This window comes from Scardinius erythrophthalmus (genome assembly GCF_964197995.2).
Source record: "Scardinius erythrophthalmus genome assembly, chromosome: 8".
In the NCBI taxonomy this organism is placed as follows: Eukaryota; Metazoa; Chordata; class Actinopteri; order Cypriniformes; family Leuciscidae; genus Scardinius; species Scardinius erythrophthalmus.
The window spans coordinates 5653802-5661071 of record NC_138228.1 but is presented as its reverse complement, the minus strand read 5'-3'; the positions used below and the strand labels follow the sequence as shown (position 1 = coordinate 5661071).

The 7270-nt window shown below is 32.1% G+C and overlaps 1 protein-coding gene across 2 annotated transcripts in view; it reads left to right on the top strand.

Moving 5' to 3' along the window:
• The first annotated feature begins 4 nt into the window (after positions 1 to 4).
• Positions 5 to 7270, top strand: part of luzp2 (leucine zipper protein 2) — a 168064-nt gene continuing 160798 nt past the window's right edge. Inside the window, exon 1 of one of the 2 annotated variants that reach the window (XM_081371840.1) lies at positions 5 to 147. The gene's annotated coding sequence lies outside the window, so the exon portion shown is untranslated. The remainder of the gene's footprint in view (positions 148 to 7270) is intronic. The other variant, XM_081371841.1, reaches the window with a different exon arrangement.

The following is a 7270-nucleotide window of genomic DNA, read 5'->3' as shown; positions in this document are numbered from 1 at the left end:
TGGCAAGTTCGCTTGTTATAAAAGGTACGTGGCGTTCACTTGTCTACTCCACACAGCTCCGAATTGAAACAGCTGAGTGTCATTCACGCTTCTTTTGGCAAGACGACACAACCATCACTCAACTGTTATCTTGGTTGTGTTTGTAAGGTGGGTTCTGACGTTAAATTCCAGATGTTAAAAAAACTGGAACATATATAGTCACTGTTTGGTTAGCGTAAACAATGGACTTGTGATGACGGTTTTAACATCATTAAACAGCATCATAATCCTGAAAATTAGCATCATAAATCAGCATCATAAATCCTGAAAAAAAAAAAAACATTTAATTTTTTTTAAATGTATGTACACTTATAATACTATACTTACTATTATATTGCCTTTGCATAAAAAAATAAATCAAAATAAACAACAACAACTAGTATCCTGTGAGAGTGACAGTACAATTAGCATCTTTCTTTCTTCTGACTGCCATTATCAATCTCTCTATTTTTATTTCTCTTTTTGAAAGTTGTGAGAACACTGTTGTTGTGTTTGCCATTTGAGCAAATGAGAACACAAAAAAATATATTTAATGTAGGCTAGTCTCTCATTCACCACTATAGAAGTTTACCCAACTATGACGACTTCTGCTTCTGAGAAATGCACTAGGGTCAATCAAATGGGTAAGAACATAATGTTCCTCAGAAATTAATTGGCCTCATAGGGCTGAAATAGAACAATTTAGTATATATTTTTTAAACTTTGGTTTTCATTTTACAGTCTGTATCTCTATATCAAGTGAGATAGATATTACTTTTAGATAAAGATGGTGAATTGATGCCATTTAAAAAAAAATCACTCATTAATTTTTCCTCTCAGTCTGTTAAATGTTAAGGGTTAAACAAGCCTATACTACATATGTCTTGAAATTTAGGCATTTAAAGTAGGGTATGAAACCATATTTTTGTATATGTAACATTCATGATTACATTTTGATAAAAAATAAATAAAATAAATTAGATTAGATATAGATTGCTGTTGTATCCTTAGTGGATATAACTGTATATGTATATACACATTTTTGGCTTTTAAACATTTCAGCAGAAATATCTTCTCTATCTCTTTGCAATGTCTATATCTAGCCATTAGATGGCACTTAAAGTCTACCAATAGGAAATACAGGCCTTTCCTAAACATTGCTTTTGAGTGTTCATGTAACAGTGCTGAACATAAAGACATATACCCTATTTTAATACATGAACGAATGGATTGATGTCTTTCTATGTGTGATCATACCACTGCTAAATTGTGTTGGATGTTTTATTGTACGACAACTTTCCACTATAGTAGATTGCTGTAGCTGTCAGGCTGTTGATGTGTGCTTTTGCTTTGCTGTAGTCTAATGTTGTTTCGCATTGGTTGCTGTTTGCTGTGTTTTTTTGTTTTTTTAACTTATGTTCTGTTTGGGCATGCTGATTTTTTGGCATTTGTTCTTAAACCTTGTATTATGACCAGTCAGCTGGTCAGTTTAAATGCTACTTTCTAACAGTTACAGTATAAATAAGACCAGGTAGGTTAGTTGGGAAGATGCTTATATATATTTTTTTTTATATATATTTTGGGGGTCATGTGTTTGATGCCATCTGCGGATAGATTTTGCTTATATTTTCCTTGTTAATTAATGATTTAATCTTTATATGATGTATTTTCTAGGTAATGTTGTCAGGAAAATTACCTTTATTAAGCGCCTAATTATATTATATCTGGATTTAGAAAAGTCAGAAAGATGATTTAAGGTACTGCTTCTGTGAAAACGGCATCATCTAGGTAAGCGTCACCATCCTTATTTGTTCCTACCTTCGTGAGCATATGTTGTTCTCATAACCTTTAGAAAACAGCTGCTGTTTAAAGAAACTTATCTAAAGATGTAGTCATAGAGCCATCTGGTGGTTTTTGTAGATTTAATCTACGAAACAACAAAGACATTTGAGCAACATAATTAAACTGGCTGTTCCTGTGCCTGGAAATATATGAATAAAATAAATTCTGCAATATAGACCTGAGACCACTAGTAAAAAAAAATCATCTGTTTTACATATTTCTAATTTAATATATTTTATATTTTTTTGCAATTGTATTGTCCTGTTATAAATATAATATAAATGTATAATAGGGCTGAGTTAAAAATATTCTAGATTTTTATCGATTGTTGAATTTCAGCGTGGGATTGCGTGTATTGCACATCATTTTACTCATTCCCTCATATTTTATGCTCATGCAGTGCACACATAAAGCCACCTCTCAGTGCTAAATTGAGTTATTTTTTTGCACTTAAACAGTCAAATACGCACAAAATAACATCAAAATGCCCGTCTTGGCGAGTATTCACGTAAAACACAAGTGAACAGTTGAGAAAGAATATACTGCAACAGTATAATGGATAAGACTGTGCGTCAGGTCTTAAAGTGACAGCAGCCTAATATATCTGCTGCCAAATTATGAGATAATATTTAAAATATCTATATTCCAGTTTTTTCTCCATGGTATCAATGTAAAAGTTGTGGCCAGTGAAAATCTTGAGAGGCTTGTAACTTTGAAAGACCACTACAACCTGTGATTATTATAGTAACGTACCAACCGGTGTTCCCGTAATTAACAGAATTAGGAGACATTTATTTTCTTTGAATATTTACCATGTACTGTACCTGATACTTAGCGCAATTAATCGTTATGGAATGGAATTTAATCGAAATCGGAATTGAATTGAATCGCATGCTCGAGAATCTAAACCAAATTGTGATATATATACACTGTAAAAAGTGAATAGTTGGATCAACTTTAACCCTTTGATGCACAACATGGGTCTAAAAAGACCCGACTGAGTTTTCATTTTCTATATCTTTGCAAGAAATTTATTTAATCATTCAGTATTCCAGGTATTCCTCAATTAACTTGTTTTAGATCATTACAAATCAATATTTAAATTTTTCCTTTCTTACTTTTCGAATAAAAATGGTTTTTGTGTCACTACCCCTCTAATGCGCAACATGGGTCTAAAAAGACCCGTATTCATGTTTCTTTGCTGAATCTTTGAAATAAATGTATTTTATAATTTATTAATCCAGGTGTTCATTAAATATCTTGTTTTTGATTTTCAAAAATCATTATGTTTATTTTTCCTTTCTTACTTTATAAACAAACACGATTTTTGTATTTCTACATCCATTTTACACACATGGGTCAAAAATGACCCGTATAGGAACCTTTGATATGTATAAATATATTTACTGCAGAAAACTATTCATCTGCCACACATTTCACAATTCAACACGGCTGCTTTTGTATTTTTCATGAATGTAAGTTTTATTTAAAACACTTTTTGTTACAGAAAAATATAGATATAGCCTTGTAGGCTAAGGTTGCCTTGACCTTGAAAACCATTACTAGTGTGAAAGAGAAACATGTCCAATACCATTAGCTAGCTTGCGTCGACATTCTATTTGATCTAATGTTAGCTAGGTCAATAAAATAAAATTTGCAATAGAAAGTTATATATAAAAGTATATATTGTCGCTGTTGGGCAGAAACCTTGTACCGTTATTCATTTTTATTTGTGGTCATAAATCAATGCTATCGGTCACATAAGCCGGTGTGTGGTGGCGTTCTGGTGCACTATGGCTGCTGTCGCATCATCCAGGTGGATACTGCACATTGGTGGTGGTTGAGGAGATCCCCCTACAGTTGCACTACACTACAGTTCAATTTCAGTGTTATCGGTTAGGCATATATGCGTGTTATGTGTGACAAAGTGGCCAATAAACATATTTCAAGTGTTACAGTAAATGTGTTGATCTAAACAACTGTGACATTGGTTATTTTAACAAAAAGTTTTCTTTATTCTTTTGTTTTATCACGCTTGCATAGATGGGTCATTTTAGACCCATATGTGTAAACTTGATGTTTTAACACAAAACTTATAAAAAAATATTAAAATATGAATTTGTGATCATAAAATAAAATAAAAATTATATTCATAAATCATGAAATTAATAGATCATGAAATAGTAAATGCTCAAATAAAGTGATTTCAAAAGGTGAAACAAAAAAAAATGCCAAGCCATGCATGAAATAACATAGGAAATGAATACGGGTCTTTTTAGACCCATGTTGTGCATTAGAAGGGGTATCCATAGTGTGCGCATCAAAGGGTTAAAAAAAAAATTTTCTCAACTAAAATTATCACGTTTTTCATGATAAAACGTGATAATATATATATATGTCACACTCACATATCACAACTAAGCAGTGTTTTCAACCTCATAATGTTTATTTTAGGTTTCAGATTTTTAAATACACATAAGCACGAGTAAAACAATACATTTGGAGTTTGTAAAATACACACTGATATCCGTGGAAGCAGCAATAACAATCTATTCAAATATAATTTGCCGACATGTTATTCATATCAGACAAACATAGTGTAAGTAACTATAAAGTTTACTCTATTCTTCTCAGTTCACCGGTCACTTTCTTGCAGTTATTTTGGGAGAAACTGATGAATTCACGTGCTGTAAATCCGACTGACACAGGACAACATTGCGGCGCCCATCTCATGGTATAGATCAAGATTATTTATAAAGGTAAACGACCAAACACACTCACTTACACGTATTTGAGAATCGGAATATCAGACAGGCATGTTGATGACATGGTAAGCAAGTTTGTGAATATTTTGAATAAAAAAGAAAAAGCGAAATAAAACCGACACATCTGTCGTACAGTATTATTGTGTCTGCGGTGTATCGCGTGACGCGTCGCCATGGAAACATTAAAGGGAACGTTCGCCTTGAAAAAACTCACTCTGGGGGTGGGGGGTGGGGGTGTCAGCTAGAATATTTTAAACTTACGCGTGAAAGGGTTAAAGAAAAGATCAAAAATAAATATTTGTGTGTGCTGTAAAGTGGTTAGAAAAAAAATAAATCGGAATCGGCAGGTCAAACTCAATGAAAAATCGGAATCGGCCTAGAAAATTGTAATCGGTGCATCTCTATCTCTTATGTCTACAAAATTATTTTAGATTTATTTTAGCTTGCAAATACTGAGGATACCTACAAGAGTCACCACTTCCTCTGGTGATACACTGCTCACCAGCGTGCAAAGTATTACTTTGTATTATGGAGTCTGGAGATCTGGAGTCTGGAGATCCTTATTTCTTGTTGAAGGGGAACTTTGTTCTTGGGACACGTTCCTTTCTACTGTTTCAACTGAATTTTATTAATATTGATAGTGTTTGGATGCTTTCAATGGTTTGTTCGAATTCTGCATTAGCAAAACACACACACAAAAAAATGATAAAATTATAAATCTTTACCCGGACAAGTGACTTTTGTGCATGGACAAGTAAAACATAAATTTACTTGTCCGAAGGACAAGTGCCTCAAAAAGTTAATGTCAAGCCCTGCATATATATATATATATATATATATATATATATATATATATATATATATATATATATATATATATATATATATATATATATATATATATATATATATATATATATATATATATATATATATATATATATATATATATATATTTTTTTTTTTTTATTGTTGAAAATGACTGACTGAATGAATACTTTACCATAAGCAAGTCTCTTTTGAACCTCACTAAATGAATGTGCTTGTGCCACTCAAATCAGCAACAGATAAATGAGCAAAGATCATCTAAATCAGACTGTATTTTGCTGTTTGGTGATCGTGCAACATCAAAACACATTTAAAGTATTAAAGTCATGTGTCATGGGTGAATATATGCAGGTTATAAAGCTTTTAAGGTTTCTTCTCATCATGCAAGCGCATTTTATTACTTTTAGAAAACAATGAAAATAATATTTTACAGATGACTGTACTATTTACTGAAAATAATGCTGTGTTAAATAAATTTGTTAAATGGGGTCTAAAAATATTTTGGAGGGAGGTCTGGAAATTTGAGTCTGGAAAAGTATAGAATTTTGAAATGGAAAAAGAGTAACACTGATTGGTCCAAAGCAGACTTCTTATGTGATTACACCGGTGATTTTCATTCCGCGTTCACAGCACATTATCCGTAAATTACCGGTAATGTTACAACTTCCCTTACTGGTAAATTGCCAAAACCAATTTACTGCTATTTTTTAAAAGGTCCTGTTCACACATGATCTCTTACCGGTAATTTACCAGTAAAGACTGTAGGCCTATGTGTGAAAGAGGCTGTTAGCAAGAACAGGGGTCAGGGAGTCTACTAGAATAGGTTTTCATGCTTGAATGTTCAAAAATCACATTATTTTTCAGATATTTTGCATTGTTGCAGCACTTCTCTTCCCAGTCTGTAACGCTTGGTTTAGTTCTTGTCTCTGTGAAGCCCCTCCTTCTGAAAAGTGCAATGTGCTCGAACTGGTTGGCTGGATCTGTGTGTTGTGATTGGTCAACCACTTTGAGCATGTTTCGTAAATGTCATGCCTCTTACCAGGGCCGGTTCTAGACATTAGGAGGCCCTAGGCAAAATTCATGTTGGAGGCCCCCCACCCCCAATAAAAAAACACTTGAAACAAATATGATTCCTAACCTTTTTATACAACATTTAATTTTAAAAGCAGTATATTTTTACTTACACAGTACTACATAAGTTTGGACACATTACTATTTTTAATGTTTTTGAAAGAAGTCTCTTATGCTCATCACGCCTGGATTTATTTGATCAAAAATACAGAAAAAATAATATAGTGAAATATTATTAAAATTTAAAATAATGGTTTTCTATTTTACTATACGTTATATTTCTGTGATGCAAAGCTGAATTTAGTGTCACGTGATCCTTCAGAAAACTTTATAATATTCTGATTTATTATCAAATGTTAGAAATGGTGCTTAATATTTATTTTATAACCTGTGATACTTTTTTTCAGGATTTTTGATTATTAAAAAGTTGTTTTAAAAAAGTCTTCACTATCACTTTTTATATATTTAACACATCCTTGCTGAATATTCCTGTTTCTTTTTTTTCTGTATTTTTGATCAAATAAATGCAGGCTTGTAGAGCATAATAATCAAAAACATTAAAAATAGTAATGGGTCCAGACTTTTACCGGTACTGTATGTACATATTAATCAAACTTTATCTAAGGTAATCTCTTTTTTGTTTAATGAAGATGTTATTGTTGTTGTTGTTGTTGTTATTTTGCTGTTTTGTTCAATTTATTCACAGTTCCAGAATCACACTTCAGTAGATGAGCATATGTGCTTTA